This window comes from Epinephelus lanceolatus, chromosome 13, assembly GCF_041903045.1.
Source record: "Epinephelus lanceolatus isolate andai-2023 chromosome 13, ASM4190304v1, whole genome shotgun sequence".
NCBI lineage: Eukaryota > Metazoa > Chordata > Actinopteri > Perciformes > Serranidae > Epinephelus > Epinephelus lanceolatus.
In genome coordinates, this window is record NC_135746.1 from 6701946 (window position 1) to 6729914 (window position 27969).

The 27969-nt window shown below is 42.6% G+C and overlaps 1 long non-coding RNA gene across 1 annotated transcript in view; it reads right to left on the minus strand.

The window, feature by feature from the left end:
- Positions 1 to 2786: 2786 nt before the first annotated feature.
- Positions 2787 to 27969, minus strand: part of LOC117270569 (uncharacterized) — a 145106-nt gene continuing 119923 nt past the window's right edge. The window contains exon 4 of the long non-coding RNA XR_004502818.2: positions 2787 to 3168. This is a non-coding gene — a long non-coding RNA (uncharacterized LOC117270569). The remainder of the gene's footprint in view (positions 3169 to 27969) is intronic.

Genomic DNA, 27969 nt, shown 5'->3' on the forward strand with positions numbered 1-27969 from the left:
CCTTTGTCGGTACGACGTAATGACTGGCTGCCATAAAATATAATCAAAAAATACCCACGCAGTGATCAAACCTTGCGTGAGATATATATAAATGTTAAAAAAGTAAACACCTAAACACCTTCACGTTTTCACTGGCCTCCTTGCTGCTTCCTACAGTTTACTAACCTGTTTTCCGTCTGTGATGTCAAATGTGATGCACCAGAAAAAAAATAAAGGAATTACCCATCCCCATCTGTGAAAACACTGATGCTTCACACACACTTCCAACCTGGCACACAGAAGATCTATATGATCTGCACAGTTTCAAGATGGACGCCCAAGATTAGTGTCACCAATTCAGTATCTGACCAAATGTCCTCTCTTCTGTTCCTGAGATATGACGTTGAAAAGTGTTTCATGCAGAACATTATGTCACAGTGGAGTTGACCTCTGACCTTTTGGATATAAAATGTCATCTCTTCATTTTATCCTGTTAGACATTTTTGTGAAATGTTGTCATAATTACCACATGAATTCCAAAGTTATGGCCAAAAACATGTTTTGTGAGGTCACAGTGACCTTGACCTTTGAACCTCAACCACCAAATTCTAATTAATTCATACCTGAGTTCAGGTGGATGTTTGCACCAAACTTCAAGGCCGCCTTGAGATATTGTGTCCACGAGAATAACGTGGATGCAAGGTCACAATGACCTTGACCTCTGACCACCAAAATCGAATCAGTTCACCGTTGAGTCCAAGTGGACGTTTGTGCCAAAATGAAGAAATTCTATGTAGTTATTGAGATATTGTGTTCACAAGAATAGGACGGACTATAGGACAGTTGGACAGAAAAATCATAATCCCTCTGGCCACGACTATCACCGACGCCGAGGCATAAAAATACAGAAAGGTATACCTGTCTGCTGCAGAGCTGTGTACCCGACTCTGGTCCAATAGTGATGGGAGTCGATCGCCTGTTTTAAGCGTTTCCCGTGTTTAAAAAACCTGCATATACACTAATTTTAGTGGGAAAATTCAAAGAATCCAAACTGTCCCTTTCAAAGGTACCACCTCTGTGACCTTTACCCTTTGATGAATATTATTTGACTTGTAAATTCATTTTGAACTGAGTAACAATGGTTAGATTTGGTTTAGTAACAAACCACAAGCTTGCCTGTGTTCTCTTTATTGTCTTTAGTTGAAATACAGTATGTATCATTAGTCGGGGGGATCTGTGCCAGACGAGACACCCAGACACTCAGCCATAGGGAGCAGACTCATAACATGGCCTAGTTAAGGGTTTTCTGTTGTTTGCATCCCAATCCGGTCAAAATTTCCCAGAATGTAGCTTGTAGGAGTGTGTACGTTGTTGCTTAGGAACAGTTTTTCCTGTGTCCCCAGTAGGTGATCTCTTTATGAATATCATTACATGTCCCCATTCAGGGGAGGCGAGACATCTTTATCCCTCACAGACCGTGTTTATCGCTATTATTTCCTCAAGTCGGGAGAGATGTTGCTCACTGTGGCTCCAGATTTTTATGTATTTACTGATTGATGCAAAGTAATTGCTGACACAAAAAGAAGCAGAAGAAAGAGACAAACTTTTAAATAGTTAGACAATAGGCCGTGTCAGGAGCGAGTCAGTTTCCTTACACAGCAGTAACGGCGTATTTACATTTATCTCTAATTAATCATGGACAACATTAGGACTTCATCCAGAGGTGTAGCCACAGGAGGTCCAATCCAGGGTATGGGGCTCCCCGATAGTTGTGGCCCCTCTTACTCCCGCCGCGTGCACTCTGTGTGGGGCAGAGGCTCAGGGCATGGCCCCTTGTCTTCCTGCTGGGTCTCCATCTGCTGTGGAGGTGGTTAGGTCCCCGGATTGATGGCAAGACAATGAGTTTATGACATGTGTCGCCGTGAGTGACAGAGGGTCTTGTCCCAACTGGGCCTCCTGACGACCACGGATCTCACATTTGCAGTCGGCACTATGCCAAGGCTAATGGGAGGAGTGATCCTCCTGCTGTGGAATGGGACTTGTAGTTTACAGCTGGCTGGTAATTCAGGACAAGGAGCAAATCTCTCCAGCTTCTGTCTTAAGCTGTCTTTGGTGGCACGTTAGCAAGCCTTTCATTATGTGGCGAGATCTGAAGGAACAATAATCTATGGTAAAAGCATGTGCAGGCATCCATAGAAACTCGCCTTCCATGCTGACTTCTGATTCGCGAGCGCTGCTCCTCCTCCTCTTCGGAGAGACTTTATGAAGCCTTCTAAACTGGTCTCTGAAGTTCCCCAGTTGACCCAGCAGCAATCCTTTCACACACCTGTCAACACGCCGTTTCTTTCCACTTTGGTGGGTCCAAGTTAAAAAGAAATCGCTTCCTTCATCTCCCACTCCTCTCCTCCTTGCCCAAAACAGGATGATAAAAGCGAGAGTTTCACATCTGAGGAGCTGCAACAATGCTACTGTGCCTTCAAAGGGGGAAGATGCCACATTGTGAGATGACAGGGTATTGATATGAAAAGTGTTGTCTCCTTCCCGGGTGAGATCAGAGGAGGCCTGGTAGATGTGTACTGTTATGTTGCTCTGAGTGATCTGACCAGCGTGGTGGAGGAGAGGTGTCATGGCGGACAGGCTCACTGGGATGTGTGTCGGTGTCAGTTTTTCCTTGAAGGAATGTGGTACACTGCAGCTGGAAGGGACTTCCGACTGTCAGGATTCTTTTTTGTCTCCATTTCAGAGTGTATGATGCTTTAAATTACTTTTAATCACTGGAAATGGTGACAGTTTTGAAGCTGGTTCCATCAATAAACACTTTATTTATCAAGCTTATAATAAAATACTGAGCACATCACAGTTAATACCAACAATTAAGAGTTTGTATTTGGTACAGAAATTTTGTTTTTCGTACATGTACATGCAAAACGCTGAACTAGACAGTGTGGTAGCTGATCCCTTTCTAAATACTGTTTCCATGGCACCCATTGGTGACCTTTCGACCCAGTTGCAAGAAGAAAATGTTGACGCTGTACATCCCTGCAAACAATGAATATGTTACATTTGCATGTTTATGTTCATATCAACATTTCTAAAGTGGAAGTTTGTGAGCTGGCTTTGTCATTGGCAGGTGGAGGGGACGGTTGATGGCGTGCCATCTAGGAGGGACATCCGGTGAGCTGCAGAACACTGTTCAAAACCAACAGACAACAAAAGTGTTAGTTCTTTCGTGAGTCATTGCTGTCTTTCCAGCAGCTTTTTCGGCACCGAACATGGGTGTTTCATGGAAAACTGTGCTGTTTTTCCAGCAGGGCTAGTGCCATGAAAAGTGATTTTTTAATGAGACAATGCTGCATTTCCTGCCAAGATTGAGCCCCAAAACCAGGTATTTTAAGCCAAAACCTTGTTATTTCTCCAGCAGTGTCTTAGGTACCAAACATGCATGTTTTGTAGCAACCACTCTCTATTTTTCAGCAGCTTTTTAGGCAAGAAACACGGGTGTTTAATAGCAATATGTTTTTCCAGTGGCTCAATAAGCTCCAAACATGTTTTGTAGTGATCCAACACTGTGTTTCCAGCAGCTTCTTAGTTACCAAACATGGACATTTTGTAGTGACCCATTGTTGTGTTCCAGCGGGGATAGTGCCACGAAAAGTGATTGTTTTTTAACTGAGAGATTGTGCCTCAAAACCGGGTATTTTAAGCTAAGACATGATGTTTTCGTAATCTGTAGTGACTCATACATAGCTGTGTTTCCAGCAGCTACGTAAGCACCAAATGTAGGCTTTTTTGTAGCAACCTGTTGATGTTTTAACAGCGGATTGTAAGGCGCCAAACGTGTGTTTTGTAGAGATCCTTCACTGTGTTTCCAGCAGCTTTTTAGACACGGAACATGGGTGTTTTGGAGCTACTTAATGCTGTTTTTCCAGTGGCTTTTTAGGCAGCTTTTTTTATGGTGCTGTTTTTCCAGCGGGGCTAGTGCCACAAAGAGTGATTGTTTTTAACGGAGTCATTGCTGCATTTCCTACCAAGGTTGTGCCCCTGATCCTTTAGTGATCTGTAGTGACTACTGCTGCTTTTCCAGAAGCGTCTTACGTACCAAATGTGGGCGTTTTGTAGCAAGCTTTTGCCTTTTTTTCTGGTGACTTTTTAAGCACTGAACATAGGTGCTCGGTAGTAATCTCTTGCTTTTTTTTAGCAGCTTTTCAGGCACCAAACATGAGGCCATGACATTCAAAGTGCTGTTTTTCCAGCGAGGCTAGTGCCATGAAAAATGATTGTTTTTAACTGAGACATCGCTGCATTTCCTGCCAAGGTTGTTCCCCTAAAACCAGGCATTTTAAGCCAAATCATTATCTTTGAGTGATCTGCAGTGACCCATTACTGTTTTTCTAGCAGCTTCTCAGGCACCAAACATGGGTGTTTTGTAGCACACCACGCTGTTTTTCTAGTGGGGACAGTCCACAAAAAGTGACACTGTGCCCCCAAAACTGGGTATTTTAAGCCAAAACATGATCTAACCATAACCATGTGTTTTTTGAGCCTAAACCCGACCACATGTTAACCACAGTGTTGTTGAAATGTGTCAGTGTATCTGCTACATAATAACTACATCCTCACCCCCCATCAACCAACCATCTTTTTTCTTTTCATTCTATTCTTATTATTTGCTTTCCTTTTGTTTCTGGGCTGACATCATACAGTCTGAACCCGGCGTTACTGTGTTTACTCTGCATTGTATTAAATGTAACTAACTGTAAATGAGTTCATTTGCAACAAATCAATCAACCACAACCAGACTGATTGTATTTCCCTGAGTGCACAGGAAAATGTGAAATAAAGAAAAACAGAGATATTATTTTTTTGCAAAAAGAAAACACTTAAATACTTTTAAAAAATATGCACTGTACACACTGTCTAAATAAAACCATAAACACTGAATTTTCTGTCATTTTGTTGTAATATATGAAGCTGTCAGAGGTGGATTTGAGGAGTGATGTCGCCTTACTCTGATGGAAAACTTGACAAAAGTCATCCCTCTTTTAAATAAAGCTTCAAAAATACCCGCAGGCTTTGAATACAGGCACCAGATTTACATGTTGCCAAAACCAGAATTAGTACTTACTCGAAACCGTGGTAATGTCAGCATGATTCAGTTGTTTCTTTGTCACTCAGCAACATAGTTTCAACGCCACCATAAAATTGCATGTGATATTTCATTAATAACCCTAACGGATGTCATGACAACAACAAACTCACTATAAAAAAACAAGGTTAACTTTTGTTGTTTACCTGCAATTAAATCACTTTCTTTCCCAGAGATAAAGAAAAACAAGATCAGACATCGATATGTGAACATTTGTTATTAAAGAACTGAATATTTAATGGGGTGTCCTATTTTTTTCACATGACTGTATATGACTGGACCATGTGGGACTTTAATTTGAAAGGACAGACACAGGAAGTGTCCTCGTCAGGTTAATTTCCAGGGCTGGTACCTGCGGTTATTCCACATGCTAGTTAATAACATGTCGGGCAGGAAATCCAAAGTGTGGGATCATTTTGAGAAGGTGAAGGACGAACCCAAGGTGATATGTAAACTCATCTTCATTGGTCGACTACAAACATGACGTATCATGTGAAACATGGAAGTAGCTACATGCCCATTAGCCCACAGCGTCATTAACAGGCGGCTCGCTCAGTGTGTGACGTGCACTTGTAGATAAAATATAGGCCTATATTAATGAAGGTTCATTAGTACGGTTTGTATTTCTCTGTAATGTAGCATAGTGTTAATAATGTGACTGATACTATTCTTTCTCACACCTTCAACTCAAACCACCAAAATATATCATTTAATCATTACATTCATATCAGAAACATGCGGGAGACTAGTCAACTAATGGCTCTAAATGACGACTACTGGTCGACTAGGAAAATTCTTAGTCGGGGGCAGCCCTAGAATCCATGCCATAATAACCTGGGCTGCTTTAATTACAAATTAAAGATCCGCAACAGTGTGGTCTTCAAACTCTAAACTGAATTATTAGACCAACAGAAGAACATTTACCCAGTCATAAAGAACATGAGCATATATAATCATCTGAATGACACAAAGTCAATCGATTTTAAAAACCTCAAAGATTCAAGGATGTTGAGTAATCATTTGGGGCTGGGGCCCCAGGAGCCCCCCCCTCCACTCCGCCTCTGGTTAAAAAACCAAGCCAGCCAAGACAGCAGCAGCCACAAATGAATCAGCATCTGCAGTCAAAGTCAGGCGTTCAACAGTGTAAGCAGAAAACGCTCAGCTCAGGGCGAAGCACTGAACCCTCTGAAATGCTCCCAATTTAAAAGCCACCTAAAGGATGTAACTGAGGCCTACGGACACCATAAGCACAACATGGAAGACCACCTGTTCCATGATGGCACCCTGCCACCGCTCTCTGTCTGCCTGCTGTGGAGGCTAGCTACCCACTGATGAGGAATTAGGAAGTCATTAAGGAACACAAATAGCAGGATGGCACAGTCGCAACCAACTCCAGACTAAGTGTGTGTCTTCATTTGTAGACTCGTGGGAAAAAAACTTAACTTTTTTTGCTTGTTATTGGTGATACTGTCATTTAAAATTCAGATTCTCTCATCAGGTTAATTGCCTTTCATTAAATCTTACCTTTGAGATAATTCCCTTCAATGCAAATAATGATATAAAAAGTTTAAATTGACGCCAGCTTGCCTTCATGTTAGTTACAATAGATGCAAACACTTAAACAGTTTCACAGCAGTGTGATTCTTCTGTGGCCACTGCTTTGCAAAATAACCAGCAGATACAGCTGCATGAAAACAGTTTTAGCTTAACACACACATCTGACGCACCTACAGGATCTCACATGAAAGGCACCCAGGGCCCGAGGAAACAGCAGAATCAACAGAGATGCAGCCATATCCCAGCAGGAGGGTCCTAAATACTCCTCAGACTAATTGAGACGCAGACTAAAGGAGGAAGCAGTGAACGGTGCAAGGCTGCATTCAAATAATGTTGTCAGAGAAGATCAACAGACATGCTAGCTGCTCTGTGAGGCTGTGCTGAGGCACTGTGGTGCTCTGAGCTAAATGCTAATGGCAGGGTGTCAACATGCTTACAGTGGCTATGCTAACGTGCTGACGTTTAGCAGGTATAATCTGGTCACCATCTGGTTAGCATGCTAAGGTGTTAAGTCATAATCCAAAGTGTGGGACAAATTGAAATTGTGACGTGGTGATGGAGCCAGAAGAAAGTCACATGATCACCAAAGTGAATGAATGTACCAAATGTCATGGCCATTAATCCAATCAGTACACACACATCTTTTAATTAGGGCTGCCCCCTAACAGTCAACCAAACGTTCCAACCAAATTCCATACGGAGCTGCGCCTTCTCAAAATAAATCCAAACCTACAGTCATGTGAAAAAATTAGGACACCCTATGAAAGCCTGTGTGTTTTTGGACATATGGATATTTAATATCAATTCTAACAATACTGGGAGATTCAGGTAATATAACTAAACAATTAAAACTTAAGAAAAGATTTTTATAACTTTCTGTAAAATGTAATTTAAAAAAAAATGCAATTTCTGGTGAGGAATAAATTAGGACACCCCCACATTTATTCCCACTTAAAATGGCTAAAATCACACACAGGTGTATCACATCAGGTGCACATGATTAGAACATCATTACTCAGCATTTTGAAGGAGGCTTGCCCTTTTAAACCTCAGACATTTAGTTTGGTGTGCTCCAGACTGCTGAAGTGACAGTGAACACCATGGTGAGATCAAAAGAGCTGTCTGAGGCCTTCAGAAAGAAGATTGTAGCAGCTTATGAGTCTCGTAAGGGATTCAAAAAGATCTCAAAAGAATATGAAATCAGCCATTCCACCGTCCGGAAAATAGTATACAAGTGGAGGACATTCAAAACAACTGCCACCATGCCCAGGTCTGGCCGTCCAAGCAAGTTCATCCCGAGAGCAGACCGCAAGATGCTAAAAGAAGTCTCCAAAAACCCTAAAGTATCATCACGGGACCTACAGCAGGCTCTTGCTACTGTTGATGTGAAAGTGCATGCCTCTACAATCAGAAAGAGACTGCACAGGTTTAACTTTCATGGGAGGTGTGCAAGGAGGAAACCTTTGCTCTCTAAGAGAAACATGAAGGTCAGACTGAAGTTTGCCAGAGTGAACAAAGACAAAGACCAGGACTTCTGGAATAATGTTCTTTGGACAGATGAGTCTAAAATTGAATTAGTTGGACGTCAGAAGAGAGGACATGTTTGGCGTAAACCCAATACAGCATTCCAGGAAAAGAACCTCATACCAACTGTAAAGCATGGAGGTGGAAGTGTCATGGTTTGGGGATGCTTTGCTGCAGCAGGACCTGACCGGCTCACCATCACAGAATCCACCATGAATTCTATCGTCTATCAGAGGGTGCTTGATGAACATGTGAGACCATCTGTAAAAAAATTAAAGCTGAAGCGGAACTGGACCCTGCAACATGACAATGACCCAAAACATACCAGTAAATCCACCAAGGACTGGCTGAAAACTAAGAAATGGAGAGTCCTGGAATGGCCGAGTCAAAGCCCAGATCTTAATCCCATTGAGATGCTGTGGGGTGACTTGAAACGGGCTGTACATGTAAGAAACCCCTCAAATATCTCACAGCTGAAAGAATTCTGCATTGAGGAGTGGGGCAAACTCTCCTCAGACCGATGTCGGAGACTGGTAGACGGCTACAAGAAGCGTCTCACTGAAGTTATTTCAGCCAAAGGGGGTAACACTAGCTATTAGGGGGTAGGGTGTCCTAACTTTTTCCTCAGTTAGAATATGCATTTTAATTGATATCTTGTGTTTAATGAGTAAAACAAGGTTAACTTTTGTTGTTTACCTGCAATTAAATCACTTTCTTTCCCAGAGATAAAGAAAAACAAGATCAGACATCGATATGTGAACATTTGTTATTAAAGAACTGAATATTTAATGGGGTGTCCTATTTTTTTCACATGACTGTATATGACTGGACCATGTAGGACTTTAATTTGAAAGGACAGACACAGGAAGTGTCCTCGTCAGGTTAATTTCCAGGGCTGGTACCTGCGGTTATTCCACAGGGTAGTTAATAAAATGTCGGGCAGGAAATCCAAAGTGTGGGATCATTTTGAGAAGGTGAAGGACGAACCCAAGGTGATATGTAAACTCATCTTCATTGGTCGACTACAAACATGACGTATCATCTGAAACATGGAAGTAGCTACATGCCCATTAGCCCACAGCGTCATTAACAGGCAGCTCGCTCAGTGTGTGACGTGCACTTGGAGATAAAATATAGGCCTATATTAATGAAGGTTCATTAGTACGGTTTTGTATTTCACTGTAATGTAGCACAGTGTTAACAATGTTACTGATATTATTCTTTCTCACACCTTCAACTCAAATATCGCAAACATGCAGGAGACTAGTCGACTAATGGCTCTGAATAATGACTATTGGTCGACTAGGAATATTCTTAGTCAGGTGCAGCACTACTTTTAAAAACACTACACTGTCACCATCTTCACTGCATCTTAAATCATATCTTATGGATGTGTATGTGAGCATTTCCACAATGGTACGTGCCTCTCTTGCCTTTGTCTTTATGAGACCTTGGGCCTTCAGGTATGTCTTGCCAACACTCTCTGTTACCTTGAAATGCAGGCCACATGCTGTCATTAGCTTTCTCTCATACTGACGCTACAATGGAGCGGCACATCACTTGAGCCAGGCAGAGTGTTACCGGTTCACCCTTTTCCCCTTTAAGGGCGGTGGCCTTTTGGGTAACCTGTGAGTGTGTGACATTGTATGAGGTGGTAAGCAGCTCTCTAAGGGGTGTCATGGTGAAAACCACATGTGGCAACAAGTGATGATGGCAGTATAATTAAGTGTCTAGGTAAGCTCAGGGCTACTGAAGACTACAATAAAGCCATTGTTGGTGAACGGCACCCGAACACCTCACCATCGTTCCTTCAACAAAGTGGTCTGGAGCGCCAGAAGCTAGTTACCAGCTAAAAATGAGGACCTTTTATGCTTTTACTTATGTTGTGTCCTTGTGAGTGAAACCCTCCGGCTTGAGGCCGTTGTGAATACTGTTTCCAATGTTTTTTCTCTTCTTTAGCTACAAGCTGTCATCACAGCATAATGAATTATTTTATATGGTCATCTCCGCCAGGCACGCTACTACAAGTGTTAACCTTAGCCTACACTGCTACATTAAGCTACATGTAGCTACACACTAACGTCAGGGAAACGGAATTTTGGTTGCCAGTGTTGTTTCTTTCCCAATATCAGATTATATTCCTGCTAGAACATGACTGGTTGTGTTTACAAGCTTTTATTGGTGATTTTTTTCTATGGGAGAAAGTGCAGCTATACATAGTCAGTCCTCCAGCTGTAGGTACACTGCTACATCTAGCTACATGCTAACATCAGAGAAACACGTAATCTTGGCTGCTGATATTGGGGATTTTTCCACCATTTTGGATCGTATTCCTGCTGGATCATTTCTGGTTGTAAAGATATTGATTAAGAGGCTTTGATTAGTGATTTAGAAATACTTTGTTGTGTGACCCACGTGTGATTATTTAGCTTGATTGCTAAATAATCAATTCTTTTGTTAAGACCAGCGCCTTAGGGCCAACTGAGTCGTTTGTGTATATATTGTAAATAGTCACTGTCACATATTATTGTTTGCACAGAGCGTAGGGGTGAGCTGCTATTTTTGTTATACCTGTTTTCTCATGTTTTTCGTTAGCCTAGGGAGTTAGGCCTAGTATTGCATTTTTGTTTCTTTTGTTTTTGTTAGGAATCAGTTATTTCGCCGGTCGGTAGACAGGTTGCTTTTTGTTTGTTGTTTTGGCCTGGGTTCACCCTGATGTTAATTGCTCCATTTGTGTGCCATATTGTACAGTGTGTTTTTGGAGTGTGTAGCAATAAATTGCTCACCTGTACATTTACTCCCGTGTTCCTGTGTGTCCTTATGTTACGCACCCACACCCCTAGACCGGGGCGTAACAATAATCACGGTAGCAAATGCCGCTATTCTCTACAATGTTGTGTTCACACCCGGCGCAAATAAAACAATTTGCAGGAGTTAATTTCATGTAAAGTTAATGTAAAGACTTGATTAGATGCAAAAATACTGCTGAGCGGTGCAATAGGTGCAATGCATGTGATGCAAAATCCGTGAATTAAGTGGCGTGAATCAAGCAAGTAGCATGATTTCGCTTCATACGTTTAGTGAGCTTAGTAGCAAGAGCTGTAAACCGCGATAGCCAATTGCCATAGCCAATCAGCACTGAGATCCTCTGGGGGATGTAAGACGCTGAGGACATACCTGTGGAAGTTCATACATCAAATTCAGCAATTCCATGCACATACGATGCAAGTTATTCGCATCTATGACGTGAGTCAACACAAAATATTCTCGTGTTGGAACTTGAACACTGCAAAAATTCGCATTGTATTTGGTGTGAACATAACACTATGTTGTTGATACGGCAGACCCAGAAACGCTGACCAATCAGAGCAGACTTGTCTTTTTTGGGAGGGGGGGCTTGAGGAGACAAACGCTAAAACAGAGCGTTTCAGACAGTTTGAGGAAAATAATGTTTTTTTTGTTCTAATAGAAACCAAAAATACAAGTATGAACCTGAAAGTGAACATAATGGGTCAGACATGTATTTACATTTTAGCATACCATAGTAGGAAAATTACCTTTAGGTCTAACTGATAACATTACAAATGACTGCACTGACTTTAAGGTTTTCCAAACTGATTTTAAGGTTCTCCAGTTTGTTTACAAAACCCCTAATGGTCTGGCCCCATCCTACATCGCAGACCTCCTAACCCCTTATTCAGCTGACCTGGGGCTCCTGGCTGTCCCACGCTCCAGATTCAAGCTCAGGGGTGATTGTGCCTTTGCTGTGTCATCCCCCAAACTGTGGAACAACATCCCCCTCCCAATCAGATCTGGCCCCTGCCTTGACTCGTTTAAGTCCAGGATCAAAACCTACTTTTATTCATTAGTGTTTGAGTCCCCCTGACGTGGCTTTCTCTGACGTGTTCCTGTGTGTATTGTGTCTGAATGTGTGAGCTGTACCTGACAGTTATGTTGCCTCTCATGTCCGTGTTTTTAGCCACTTGTTCCATTTGTTCAGCACGTTGGTGAATGTGAGTTGTTTTTAAATGTGCTTTATAAATATATATGTGAGTTGAGCTGCATTCCATTTAGGTGAGCTAGTTCCAGGGTCCTGGTATGGTTTTTCCTGGGACAGTTGATGGAACTCAGCCATTGTTGAAGAATTTGTTTCACCTGAGCTTTTCCTGCGATGACAAGTCAAAATTTCTGCAGTAAAAAAAGTCTCATGCAGCTGCTGCTGCTCCTGCTGACTGTGTTGGGTTAATGAGCGAGCCACATCAGCGGCCCAAACTACAGTAACTGACTTCCTGTTGTTTTTAGAGCACCAGCAGCATGCACCTGTCCCTTTCACCTCACACACTATCTTTGCACCTCACAGTTTGAAAACCTTGACCACAAGCCGACAGAAACACTGACATTTCCGTCCCTTGAGCCATGCTGCTAGCATGGCTAAAAAAAAATGCTACGCTATGATTTCGCTTCTTAAATGTAATGAACAATTTGAGCTGGATATCAACATGACATGCCTCAGTTAGGTCATGTGGAAAATGTATGACTGTTTCCCTGGTGCCATCTGTCTGAAGCTCACTGGTCACACTATCCCTGTACAAGTGCTTGTGGTACCTAATTAAAGGCTTCAAATGAAGTTGCAAATGAAGTTTTTCAGTTGTCTCCACAGCTGGCAAGGCTGGCAGCGCTGACTCGAGAGGTTCAACTGAAGGGCAACGAGGCCCGGGGCTTCCAGTGACAAGTTAGTGAATCTAATGTCTCTGAAAGTTTTGCCTGGAGCTGGATAGGTGTGGTGGATCGGACACATCGTAGATTGTTTCTGGAAATGAAGGAAGAAAAGGTTAAAAAAGAACTGGTGTTAGATAAGATTTGGAAACTGCTGTTGCTAGCTCTCGTCTCTGGAACAGCTGTTAAAATGTGGTACAGTTATGGAAACAACATTTTTTTAAGCCTACAACAGCTACTGTCAAGTTTCCCGTGGGCCCTGCACTTAAAGGCAAACCCTTTATGAGACTTTGATTTGTGCTTTCCAAATCATTTTGGACAGTCACCATCCACAAACACAGACAGCTGCCTGCCTAAAATGGAAATCCCCGCATGGAGTGTTGAATTGATGATTTCACGACACTTCCAGGAGGAGGTCCGCCGACACTGAATTAGCGTGTGACTCTGTGGGCTCGTAGAATGTTTGAGATTTAACATCCAAATGAGTTTTATTTGACTGTAGGCCTTACAGCTGTGAATCATAAAATGTCTACATATCCCAGTAAAATCACCACAGGGGCAGTCACAGTTGGCCGTTGTTCAATTATTCAGTGCCTATGGAGCAGCTCCAGGATCAGTTTCAGTTTGACATTATAACTGTAGTCTTGACTCTCTGCAGTTCAAGGAGAGACTTGTTTATATATAAGAATTAAAGCTGAGCTGGACTATATCATTGAAATAACATGAGATTTATACATGTCAGCGATGGATCAGATAACTATGTGTAATGTGAAAGGGGTTGACTGTAGTGGTGAACTCACAGAGAGTTATCACCCAAAGCTGAAGTCCTCCTAGCTCTACGGAGCTTTTCACTCTCTTCATTATACTGAGTTGAAGAGAGGACAGTGAGAGTGTTTGGGTCAGAGCTTAGCTTGGAGCTGAGAATTGCTAACACCAGTCAACTTTAAATGAGCTGCAACATTCAGAGTATTAATATAGCAGCAATCAGTTATCTGCTATGTAAAGACATAGTGGAGTAATGGCATCCTGAGCAGGGAATGCAAACTCGGTCTCACTCGGTGACTTGTGGCGTCAGACACCTATGAAAAAAAGCCGTTCTTGAACATTGGCATGAAATGCTGCCAGTCGCTGTTATAGTTTCACAGTGACAAACAAACACTGACTTACAACCAGGAGAGTGGTGTCAACGTCCCCTAAAGGCCCTGACACACCAAGCCGACGGTCGGCCGTCAACCAAAGTCGGGCCGTCGGTGAGCGTCTGTCGCCCTAGTTTTTGCGGTGTGTCCTGCACTGTCTGCACTTTGGCGTCGGCGGCTTTTCAGCCGATTGAGCATATTGAATCGGTGGCAGAGCTTGTCGGTGAGAGAGATCACTCTGATTGGCTGTTCAGGTTTTATTCCCTCGCCCTGTAGCGAGTGAATCTGCCTGTAGTGAAACTGGGGCTAACCGGTGCTTCCTCCTCAGGCTCCACTTCACTCAGCTGCCTGACAGATCCGCTGCTTCTTCCCACTTTAACCTGAATAACAAACCAGAGCTAGCTGAGAGCAGCTAGTGGAGCGTTAGCTACAGCATGACCAGAGGGAAGCACAGCCAGTTAGCCTCTGCTAGCCTCCCAGCTAGCCGTGGCTCTAAATGGACAGTCGGGGCTAGCTGGGAGTGGCTAGCGGAGCGTTAGCCGCAGCATGACCGGAAGGAAGCACAGCCAGTTAGCCTCCGCTAGTCTCTGAGCTAGCCCCTTGCAGGCGCAGAACGTACGTGCTGCTTGTCGGATGTAGTCTGTGTAGTGTGTTAAAATGCAACTGACACAGGGCGACGTGAGGCGATGTAGACGATGCAACAGTTGGCTTTCGTCGCCGCTAGTTCTTTGTTGTCGGTTTGGTGTGTCCACACCTTAAGATTATTAGGCCAAACCCTGTTCTTTTTTCCTAAACCTTACCACATGTTTCTGTTGTTGAAGTAAAAAAAAAAATGTCAATTTGCTGTGTTGTACTGATGTAGTGCTTTTATTTTGAAAGAGACTGTATGCAAACTGTAAATATCCTGTGAAAACTTAAGTGTGTTTTGAAAGAAGACAATGCATGTAACAGGCAGAACTTGACACGATGTCCTAGAATGTCAACCATCAACGCACCCAGGGTACCTTTCATGTCGTATGTGGACGTGGAAAGTCCATGACCAAATGTTAAAATGTGACGAGATCAGAGTGAGAATGTGTTCGAGAATGAAGGCATGCTACCTTTGTGTGTGCTGTAATCTGAGCTACTCTGTTATTTGTTGTGGCAGCCAGTCTGGTGGCGCGTGCATGTTAGAGCATGTGAGTCCCTGTGTGTGTGTGTGTGTGTGTGTATCCCAATGGCTAGCTAATCCCTGACACTCTGCACTACTCTCACATGGTGGTTAGCGCTGATTACAACATCCCAATTCATGGTGCCAGAACAGCATGGTTGTGGACGAGTAGTGCCCACCCTCCGTTTACCCTGACGTGAACTCTCTTAGCTCCGTTGCTGTTGTTAATGCTGTTTGCTCTGTTAGCACTGTTAGCTGCTAGCTCAGCCACCTCTATGTCTAAAGCTGTGCTCAGGCAATCACAGTTCTGACTCTGAATCTCTGAGCAGTGTTGGGCCGTATCTATTTTCTCATACCTTCTTAATTTCCTGGAGTTTTACCAGGGCATAGGGTACATGACAGTATTTGTGTGTGATGCTAAAGCGCTTTAACAAAATAAGCTTACAAAATGTTAAGCAAGGTGATATTCTTACACATATTTCCTTATTAAACAGATAAATACAACTGTACACTATCTGAATTCATATTTTTCCCTTTTTTTAAATCACGGCTAATGCTACCTTATGGTTATTAGCAGTTGAGCTGTCTTGGTGTCAGTTTGAGTTTTTGGGACCCTTTAACAGCTGCTGCTATGTTAGCTTGTGCTAACCAGGCAGACATTGAACTGAGCATCTGCCAGCCTGGGAGGAGAGGGCTCCGGGAACAGTCCTTCAGTGCTGTGCCTAACCTGTGTACGTGCAGCAACAAAATGTTTGAGTCAGCTAAGCGAGGACATCAGCTGAGCAGGCTGAGTTCTTCAATGTACGCCAGGACACATCAGCGTACACACAGCTGACAGAGTATGGCTAGACCACCTCTGAAGGTGGTCAAAGCGATCAGATCTCAAGATGCATTTGGTGCTTTCAGACCTGTGAGCTACTTAGAGCTGTCCACTTGTGATCCGATTACCAAGGATGCTTGTTCAAACATAAAGTGACCATGTGTTTATCAGTCAGTCAGGCCATGTTATATTGAATTCATGAAGAAAATGTTTTTGACGCATGCCTCCACAGGGCCATGTTTAACGGTAAAACATATCAAAACATGCCTTAACAAACTATCTCACAACTTGTGCAGTACAATTCTAGTCTCATTTATCCAGTTGTATGCTCAGAACTTTTAAAACACGTGCAGAAAAGAGAGAGCATAGATAAGTTTCACTTTCATTACAGTTTTAAATACTAAGATTATTAGTAAAATGCATGTGTTTGTGAAGACCTGAGCATATGACTGGATAAATGAGACCTGGGGTTATATGAGAGTTTGTAAATAAATGTTTTGATACAGTTCTGTTGTTGTAAAGAAATAAATCAAGTTAGCCATTTTTCGAGGAGGCATGCGAGAAAAGAAAGCTTCAATGCAATCTATCATAACTAACTCATATACTAATGGTCATTTTGGGTCAGTGAAGTTTTCCTTTAGTACCAGGTATGAACAGGGCCATGGATATCTTCACACAGCTCCTTTAAAGCTGGGCCTTTAGACCTCAGTGTTTGGGCAGGATGAAGGCTCAGTAGATCAGCGATGGTATCAGTGATTCATACGGACAGCGTGTCCAGTAACTTCAGCAGACTGTGTCTGATCACTACATGATGAATGTCTGTTTCACTGAGGCCCTCAAATGCATCAAGTGCATTAAAGCCCAATTCGGGCCGCACTGCTTGAGAGGTCAAGGCATATGGGAATGTGACAGATATCATGAACACGGCTATAACTCCTATCTTTTACACTTAAATTCTGCAGCCATAATGCATTGTACTTTGAGAGTTACCCCAAGGCTCACTAGCCGCCTGAGTCATTGACACACCAGTGACTCCGACTGCACAGTCAATTACCCATCTACCTTTCATGGGCCAGGAGTAGGAGACAGGGAATGAGTTCATCCATGCATTCAACCTACACCAGCCATGCCTCCACCAGAGGTGAAACCCATATGCAGACGGGAGAGACAAGTGGATATTGGGTTAGTTTTTTTTTTTTTTTCGCTATGTGGAGAATAAAGGTTAATAACAGTCCTTTCCTGTGTCATATTTGACATGACCAGTCATCGCAGTAATTACAATCATTACACTCCAAAGGATGTCTAGTTATCCCTCTTAAACACAGGCCGCACAAAAGAAATCAATTATTCAATCAGAGCTCTCCCATTCATCCCTGCCTGAGTTCACTTAATTTTGGGCCTGGGTGAATCTGCCGCAAATAAACCCCACGACCGGAGAAGAAAAGACGAACAGGCCCCTAATTTGTACCCTTTCAGGCGGTCAATCACTTTTCAAAGGAATGCAAGCTTATTCTGACAATCAGGCCGACGTGAATGGGAATGGGTTTCATCTGCTACTTTACATAAGTTATCTAGTGATAAAGAGGGCAGAAGAAGAAGAAGAGAGAAAGAGAAGAAGAGGAGGGGGGGCTTTTCTGTCGACAAGTGTAGCCTGTGGCCCCCCTCTGCTTTCTCTCATCCCCCTTTCACCTCATCTCTCACCCATCCTCCGCTCCTCATCTTGCCCGTGCCCACTAGGATTGGCAGCATGTAATTTAAGAGCATGGGCACAAAGACCAAATGCCAAGCCCATAATGGAAGCTGGATGTGTTCTGATTTAAATGGGCTTCTCTGCTCAGGGCCCAGGGCCTGTAATTAAGATCACTGGGACAAAGGCGAGGAGACAGTCTCACAATGCAGTCGGGACCTGGTTGAAGAAGAGGGAGAGGAAATATCAGCTCCTTGCACCCAAAAATGGAAAGACGCTTTTTTTAAAACTCTAAACGGACACTTGAGTAGTTCCAGGAGGTGAAGAAAGTTAAAGTAAGGAGCACATGGTTGTTTGTTGTGACTTCCTTGTGATGATCTGATGAATTCACTCGTGCCGGTAGTGTCCATTCATTAAAATGACAACTTGGACGCGCAGTCGAAATTAGTCTCGGCTAACTTTCAAGGATCCACCACAGTACATGCATCTCTTTGATTGCTTATGGAGTACGACACGTTGCAAAGAGCAGCTTAACTTCAGAGAGAATTACTATTACCAAGCACTGACTCCATCAGCATTCCTGTAGGGGTATTTGATCAATCTGAATGATGAAAAGACTACGAGAGGCCTTCATATCCGGATGGAGGGCTGGAAGTCTCGTCCTCCATATCCATGCACCCTCCATCACTCTCTCCTGAGCGTTTTTTGTTCCCGAGGACACACTCTAGCTCCTAGTGCTCTGGGTGGTTGTGTGTTCAGACCTTTTTCCGTTTAATTAGATTTGTTAAAACAATTTTTGGAGTGCTTTATTCGGTAAAAGCTCTCAGGGGTTAATATCCGCAGAACACTTCTGTTCAGCTTCTTTTCACCAATGGAGCATAAATTATTTAAATTATTCAGAATTGTGCGACCTTTTATCTCACCCCCTTTGAAGGCAGCAAATTAAAAATGCAAATGGGCTAACTAATTAATATGCAAATGCATTCATTCCCAGTTAACAATTAGCAATTAAACCTGCAGTGTCTAGAAAGAGCACTGACAAAATTAGCAACTTATTTTTTCATTTGAAAAATAGTCAGTCCGAAAAAAAAATTGATTGACAAAATGACTTTTACTGACAACCACCTGCCTCGATATAAACAAAATTAATAGGATGTCATGTAGGAGGCACAGAAATCTGAGGAGAGTCATGTCACAAACAACAGAAATGTATGTCATTTTGTCATGGTTTGGTTGCAAGACTTGTATATTTCATAACTCAATCAAACCTTAATTGAAACATGAAAGTCTTGAAGGGATTCTCTTCGTGTGTGTGTGTGTGTGTGTGTGTGTGTGTGTGTAAGAGTGTGTGTGAGGGATTTATGTAAAGGTCCAGTGTGTAGGATTTAGGAGGATATACTGGTAGAAATATAACATAACAAGGATGTTTTCTTTCGTGTATAATCACCTGAAAATAAGAACTGCTGTATTGTGTTTATACCTACATGGGAAGCAAGTCGTTGTATACAGAGATCATCATGTTGCATCACCATGTTTTTACAGTAGTCCAGAAGGGACAAACCAAACACTGGCTCTAGATAGGGACATTTGCATTTTTCACGTCAGCCACCATAGTGAAAAGACCCTCACTGATGAGCTAGAAAAACAAAACAACACATTTTTTTTTAATCATAAATGACTTTATTTAGTCCTTCTATTGGTTTAAATCATCTGGTCTGTTTGTTTAGGAGAGGAAGAGACCTGTGCGGATAATTCAGCTCCTGTTAAAAAACCCCTCAACATCTGAATCTTAAGTTATCACAGTAAGGTGAGCACAAACATAAGGTGCTCAGCGAGCAGCCTGTCTGTGACATGCCAAACAGTGTCGGAGAAACACTGATTTGTAACTAGAAACTGTTTTATTCATTGTTTTTTACTGGCTTTAATCACCAGATTGTGTTGAAGAGGAAGAGACCTCTGCAGAGAATTCGGCCCCTGGTAAAAACCTCCTGAACATCTGGATCTTAAGTTATCAGAGTAAAAAGCTGAGCACATATTAGCAAATGCTAGGCTAATGACGTTTCTCTGACATGCCAAACAGCGTTGGAGAAACACTGATTTAACGTGAAACTGTTTTATTTAGCGTTTTTACCTGTTTTAATCACCTGGGCCATTTGTTTTGCAGAGGAAGAGACTCATGCGGATAATTCGGCTCCTGGAAAAACCTCCTGAACGTCTGGATCTTAAGTTATCAGAGAATTAAGGTGAGCACAAACAGCAGGTGCTCATGCCAAATAGCATTGGAGAAACACTGATTTGTAACATGAAACTACTTTATTCATTGTTTTTACTGGTTTTAATCACCTGGACATTTTGTTTTGGAGAGGAGACCTCTGAGAATTCTTTGGCTCACGCTAAATACCTGGATCAGAAATAAGGTGAGCACACAAAGCAGGTGCTAGGCAAGCAGTCCGCCTACGTCATACCACACAGCATAGAAGAAACACTGATTTTATAATGTGAACCTGATTTATTCAGTGTTTTTACTGGTTTTAATCAGCTGGTCTGTTTGTTTCAGAGAGAAAGAGGCCTCTGTGGATAATTCAGCTCCTGGTAAGAACTTCCTAAACAATGAACACTGAAGGAATTCTAACTGGGAGAATTTCAGCTGGTTGCAATCTGCAATTCTCACTGCCACATTCTACTAAATCCCCCTAAATCTTACACACTGCTCCTGTAAAGACAAAATGCAGACAGATACAGAGGAGTAAACACGTTGCATAACACAAACTAATGGCAGCTCTTTGTTTTTATAGCTACAGTCAGATATCCAGAACAGAAAAAGACCAGCAGGAAACCATAAAACACCAAGAGCTGTCAAACACTTTCCTATTTCCTTCAACACGCTCAAATGCAATCTTACACTTCACGCTATCTCCTATATTACACCTTATGATACCTAATGTTACAAACTCGACATCAATCATGCATGCCGAGCCCCGACCGTCTCTCCAGTGTCTGAATTTAACCACATCCAGATCCTTTGATGTGATAGCGGGGAGGCGCGGGGGCCGGGAGGCGTGAACTGCACCTCCTTGTAAAGGTTATCTGTGATACACAGACCCGGGGGCACCTGCCTCATGCAGAGTTCACGCACGTCGCCGCCATTCAGCCGAGAACATACAAAGTGATGTATGTGTGGAGATCACTGTCAGCTGTGGAGCTATGACAATAGAGGTCAGTCAGTCAATCAGGGGAACAAGGAGGCGAGGGGGGGGGGAGAGCAAGAAGGATTTGTGCTTTTTTTTTTAACATAATTTTTATGAACATCCCCAGCTAATATACTTATAATCCCCGTCAGTGTTCAACTTGATCTCTTGTCAGCCCGCAACTTCTGCCAGAGGGCTCGGCAACACGATCATCACCTTTCGACAAATGCTCAGTGATTGCCGCGCTTTTAAACATGATTCTTGTGTTTCATTAACTTGCATTAAGTGCCCACGTCCCCTGACGCCCGAATGCTATATTGCCAAAGAAGGTTCATATTTTATTTATCGCAGTTTAATATTGTTTTTGAATATTTGTGCTGCCTTTAGGCCGGGCTCACAGTCACGTTATGCTCTTTAATTTCTCCTCGGAATTGATTTCCTATCGCTGGGAGTGACGTTTGATTAAAAACAGTTTCTTGCATAAAAATGTAACATGAAGTTATTCTCCACGCCACAGCTGTTTGCTACAATATCTTTAGATTACGCTCTCATTTTTATTTAATGCGCCACCTAATTGAATCGTTTCTTGTTTACTTTGCAACACTCGGAGAGAAATCGCGTGCCACTAAAGAGCATCACACCTTACTGACCATTTACGCCTATGACGCCCCGCAGCTCTAATTTATGCGCTGGTTTTCATATACGCACTGGTAATATACTAGCAACTGCATAATTACCAACACAAGACACTCCACATGCATCTCTTTATCCGCTCACTCTTGGAATAAATAGAACTAAAACACAAGAAATGCAGCAAAGAGCCTCTTTCAAGCAAATAGGCTGGGGGTGGGGTAGATAATTAATTCTGAGATTAATGTACTGTAGCAGTGGTGTGTTATTAAAACGCTATTTTTAAATTACAGCTCAGAAAGCACCCCCTTGGGATTAAGAGTGTTAGCCACTGATCTCTGCTTAAGTTATGGATGGAAAGGGAAGGGAGGGGGGGTCTGTTTTACATGCCCAGGTCCCATCTTATGGCTCCTGCTGTGGGCTGACACCGAGAATCTTTGTGGTGTTTGCTCGCTTCAGTGACTCACGGGAAAGGCTTTAGTCCCTTTATCAATGGAGTTGTGCTTTTCAATAAGTATTTAGAGTGTTTGATAGGCGAGGGCCACTGCCGGCTCACAAGTGGCGTTTGATTAATGGATCTTGCTGTGTCTATTGTAAAACACTTGTTTGCAGAGCAGGGGTATGTTGGGAGGTTGTTGGAGGACAGATGACAGATTTTGCCATAATATGGCAGTTAAAACACAAACAGCTCAGAGCAGGACCTGAACAGCTTAAAGGGATACTTCAGGGTTTTTGAAATGGAGTTATATGAGGTACTTATCCATAGTCAGTGTGTTACATACAGTAGATGTCAGTCGGAGAACTTCCATTGAGAAAAACAGTGATTTAACCTCCCTGGCTTTGATGAGAGCACAGAAAGGGAACTGAAGCCGTACACTTACACTAATATTTATTTTTATCAATATCAGTTTAAGTGTATGCTATATTGACAACATTTTCAATGCTTTACCTCTCAGCAGACAGCCCTTTCCAACTGGGAAGCCGTTAACGTCAAAGCCTCCAGACTCCATTGACAAAAACATTAGTTTTGGCTCGCTAAAATGGGAGCTGCTGGTCGACTGCTGCCTTGATCAGTTAATTAATTTGTGTTATTTTATGACTTTGGTGAATCCAAACGAACCCCTTTTAAAGCCATAGTCAGACCATGACACAAAAAAAAAATAACTGATCGAGGCAGTGGTAGACCAGCAGCTCCTTTGTTCAGTGATGTTAATCACTTTTTTTTTCAATGGAGTCTGGGTTTGAAGAGAGTGATATAACCTTGGTGGAAATCACTGTCTTACGATAAGGTAAAGCAGGAAAATACTCTAAATATATAGTGGACACGTAAACTGATACTGACTTTTTTAGATGATTAAAATAGGTTTTGTTGCTGACCCCATCCACAGCAGTACATTGCTTTGCTTCCATGTCGGACCCCAGTCTGCTTCTCCAAACTGGGGCCATGCTGACTGACATCTACTGTATGTAATATACTAATTATTGATGGGTACACCATACAACCCCAGTTCAAAAACAATCCCATGTGTGGTTAAAGGTTTAGGCACAAAAACAACTTGGTTATGGTTAGGAAAAGATCGAGTTGTGGCAGCAATGTCATGGTTGTTGCTCTTGAACATTGGTCTGCAGCTTGGCAGCCGTCTCGCCAGTGGCAGTTCTGACACATCTGGTGCCCTAGGCGAGGCACCTAGGGTTGTGACCTTATGTAATATTTCAAAATAATAGTAGCAATGGTGTTAGTAGAAAATAGCAAAAGATATACAGTACAGGCCAAAAGTTTGGACACACCTTCTCATTCAATGCGTTTTCTTTATTTTCATGACTATTTACATTGTAGATTCTCACTGAAGGCATCAAAACTATGAATGAACACATGTGGAGTTATGTACTTAACAAAAAAAGGTGAAATAACTGAAAACATGTTTTATATTCTAGTTTCTTCAAAATAGCCACCCTTTGCTCTGATTACTGCTTTGCACACTCTTGGCATTCTCTCCATGAGCTTCAAGAGGTAGTCACCTGAAATGGTTTCCACTTCACAGGTGTGCCTTATCAGGGTTAATTAGTGGAATTTCTTGCTTTATCAATGGAGTTGGGACCATCAGTTGTGTTGTGCAGAAGTCAGGTCAATACACAGCCGACAGCCCTATTGGACAACTGTTAAAATTCATATTATGGCAAGAACCAATCAGCTAACTAAAGAAAAACGAGTGGCCATCATTACTTTAAGAAATGAAGGTCAGTCAGTCCGGAAAATTGCAAAAACTTTAAATGTGTCCCCAAGTGGAGTCGCAAAAACCATCAAGCGCTACAACGAAACTGGCACACATGAGGACCGACCCAGGAAAGGAAGACCAAGAGTCACCTCTGCTTCTGAGGATAAGTTCATCCGAGTCACCAGCCTCAGAAATGGCAAGTTAACAGCAGCTCAGATCAGAGACCAGATGAATGCCACACAGAGTTCTAGCAGCAGACCCATCTCTAGAACAACTGTTAAGAGGAGACTGCGCCAATCAGGCCTTCATGATCAAATAGCTGCTAGGAAACCACTGCTAAGGAGAGGCAACAAGCAGAAGAGATTTGTTTGGGCCAAGAAACACAAGGAATGGACATTAGACCAGTGGAAATCTGTGCTTTGGTCTGATGAGTCCAAATTTGAGATCTTTGGTTCCAACCGCCGTGTCTTTGTGAGACGCAGAAAAGGTGAACGGATGGATTCCACATGCCTGGTTCCCACTGTGAAGCATGGAGGAGGAGGTGTGATGGTGTGGGGGTGTTTTGCTGGTGACACTGTTGGGGATTTATTCAAAATTGAAGGCACACTGAACCAGCATGGCTACCACAGCATCCTGCAGCGACATGCCATCCCATCCGGTTTGCGTTTAGTTGGACGATCATTTATTTTTCAACAGGACAATGACCCCAAACACACCTCCAGGCTGTGTAAGGGCTATTTGACCAAGAAGGAGAGTGATGGAGTGCTGCGGCAGATGACCTGGCCTCCACAGTCACCGGACCTGAACCCAATCCAGATGGTTTGGGGTGAGCTGGACCGCAGAGTGAAGGCAAAGGGGCCAACAAGTGCTAAACACCTCTGGGAACTCCTTCAAGACTGTTGGAAAACCATTTCAGGTGACTACCTCTTGAAGCTCATGGAGAGAATGCCAAGAGTGTGCAAAGCAGTAATCAGAGCAAAGGGTGGCTATTTTGAAGAAACTAGAATATAAAACATGTTTTCAGTTATTTCACCTTTTTTTGTTAAGTACATAACTCCACATGTGTTCATTCATAGTTTTGATGCCTTCAGTGAGAATCTACAATGTAAATAGTCATGAAAATAAAGAAAACGCATTGAATGAGAAGGTGTGTCCAAACTTTTGGCCTGTACTGTACATTGTGATTTTTTTTCTCTTTTCCCATTTGTGGCGCCCCCTATGGATGACGGCGCCCTTAGCGTTCATCTATACTGCCTATGCCACAGCCAGCACTGCGTCTCACCTAGGTGTCACCATCCATCCTCTCCACCTCCTGATGGCAAAACTCACACGTTAAAAATGTTGATATGATAGGTACGAAAAATTTGCATGTCATGTATTTATGGTGCAGAAACTTAGAGTTCTAACACTTTCATCTGGCGACTGGGCTGCATGTCATCATTTAATCCATTGATAATATAAAAATATTTAATAACCCAGCTTTAAGATCTCTGTGTGAGTTCTTGTTTATACAATATTAATATTGCTATCGGATTGGAACGGTGCCAAAACAATGAAAATAAGACCAAAGCTGTAATAAACTGAAATTATGTTTTAAGACCGAAAGAGCAACGGACGCTAAAAACACTCGCAGCTAACAGAATCCAGGTGAGTTCCTGTAACAGCCCCACAAGTGTTTCAATCATACCTCTCTCATGTGCTCACCATGTGGTGATAAAGGGCTAACAGCACTTTAATTTCTAACAAATGTGTTAAAAAAAAGGCTGTCCTGGGGGGCCATCTGTAAGAGATGACCACAACATGACAGAGAGAGGACTGGTCTGTGGATCTGTGCGCTCGTCAGACCTCATGTTTGTGCATGTGTTCTGTTCTGTTTTTAACATTGGCAGTGAGTGCTTTGCACCTGTGGCTGCTGGCAGACCATCCGGTGTGTTGCAGCTCCGGAGGGACCTTGAAGCCCGTCGCAGTGGGAGAGAGGAGTCTGTCCTGCTAACCGTAATTAGCACAGGCCTGTTGATTCACTGATAATGAGAGGGAGTTCATTAGCGCCACGCTAATTGCTGCCTACTTCACCACCACCGCCACCATCGCCGCCATGCCAGCCCCCCAAATCCCCCTGCACTCCAAAAAAAGTTTGCTCGTCTATCACATTAGAGATAAAAAATAATAAAAAAAAAAAAAATCAGTAACTTTTCAGGAGATTGGAGTGGAAGCAGATGGAAGATGGTGTTTGGATTAGTTCGGACTTATTTTAGTGTGTGTGTAACGGAGAGACAGAGAAACAGAGGGAGAGGAAAGAATGTTTTGGATGATGAGCAGCAGCAGGAACGTTCTGCAGAGGGGCAGATGCATGCAGGTAGGATGGCTCTGTCCAAGGACCTGACGGAGGTTCAAAAGCTAATTGCCACAACAAGCAGACAAGGAAAAATACAACGTGCCTGCTGATTCAGCTTAAAGACATCCTCACCTGCACCTGCGTTATGTAACTACTGTGTCACTGGCATATTTATACTGCGAGGAGTCAAAAATTATATATAGTTACCATGAAATATGTGCACATAGGAATAAATACACCGAATGCACATAATTAACACCCAAGTACAAGAACAACAAAGAAAACATCCACAATAGAAAATGAATAGGTGTGGTTACAGCAGACACAGATGTAATTCAGGTGCATGAATCAAGTCAAGTGTCTCTGGTATAATAACATAATATTTAATATTAATGACTCTGCTGTGTGATGTACAGTATGTTAAATTGTTGAAGAGACGTTATCAGAACAAACTTACAAACAAGTTATTGTTTAACTTCTGTACAGTCCTTCTGTGGTATGATAATGACACACTGTAATGCACACATACAGTACACACACACACACACACACATACTCAGCACTTACCACGTCAGGCCATTGTTCTCCTGTCTGTGTTTGCAGATCTATGCTAATTGCTCCTCAAAGCTGAATGATGTGTCATTAAATTATGTTGGTCCACCTGAATGTTGCCTGACTTAAATTAACATCTGTGATCAGTTTGTATGTATGTATAGAAATCTGAGTCAAATAAACTGTAACACCTTGGTTTCATTACAGTCAATAATAACACTGAGTCTTTCATTTGGTTTATCTGAGCAGCCCCACCTGAGCTGGAAAACATCTGTTTTGTGCCATAAAGCAGTTGCAATAACATAGATTTCCTACAAACACTGTCAGCTCATTATACATATAGTCAAGGCCAGTAGATGTTGCCTTGTTTGAAGCTGCTCTACTATTATGCTCCTATAATAACAGACTAAATGACTAATATGAAAGCATCACAGTGACTATGTTCATATTCACAAAATATTCACTTTTTTGCCCTTAATAAAAAACACAATATTCCTAGTAAGTATGTAAGTAAGTAAGTATGTGGCTAATGACAATGAATATTTCACTAATATTCCCGTTGACATGCAACAGAGAATTATAATCTAACTCTGCAGCTTCATTGAACGTGGTCATGTTTTTGGTGAACAGTGAACTGAACATATCAGTTTGCAACCTATGAATTTGAGCGTAAACATCGTTCACTGGCAAAGGTTAACAACACTTGAGTTACGGTGGATTTTTATGAAAAAAGCCGCAACTGAGCCAATTTATTTGGCCTTATTCTGGGGCATCCTTCATCCTGGGTCTTAGCTGAGTCCGCACCTGGACTTAGCCCAAATTTTTTCTTCAGGTAGCAACTGAGCCAGTTTATTTGGCCTGCTTCCAAAGCATCATTCATCCTGAGTCTCAACCGAGGTGGGCACCTGGACTTAGCCCAACTTATTTCTTCAGGCCTGCTGAGTTCGGGCCAATGGTGGGCCAGGTCACTCATGCTAACAGCTCAGTGGTGGCGGTATTCGGCCCGATTCTAGGGCAGTGTCGGCAGCCACAATTGAGCTAGTTTATTTGGTTTGGTTGTAGGGCGTCATTCATCCCGAGTCTTAGCTAAGTTGGGCAATCAGGCATGGCCCAACTTGTTCTTCCCACGTGCAAAGTTTGGCCAATGCTAGACCAGGTCAGTTTATTTGGCCCAATTCTGGTGCATCATTCATCTTGAGTCTTAGCTGAGTAGGGCAACTGAATGCGGCCCAACTTGTTTCTTCCATCATGCTGAGTTCAGGCCAATGCTGGGCCAGGTCACTTTTGGTAACGGCCCAGTGATGGCGGTAGTCGGCCTGATTCTGGCGCATCA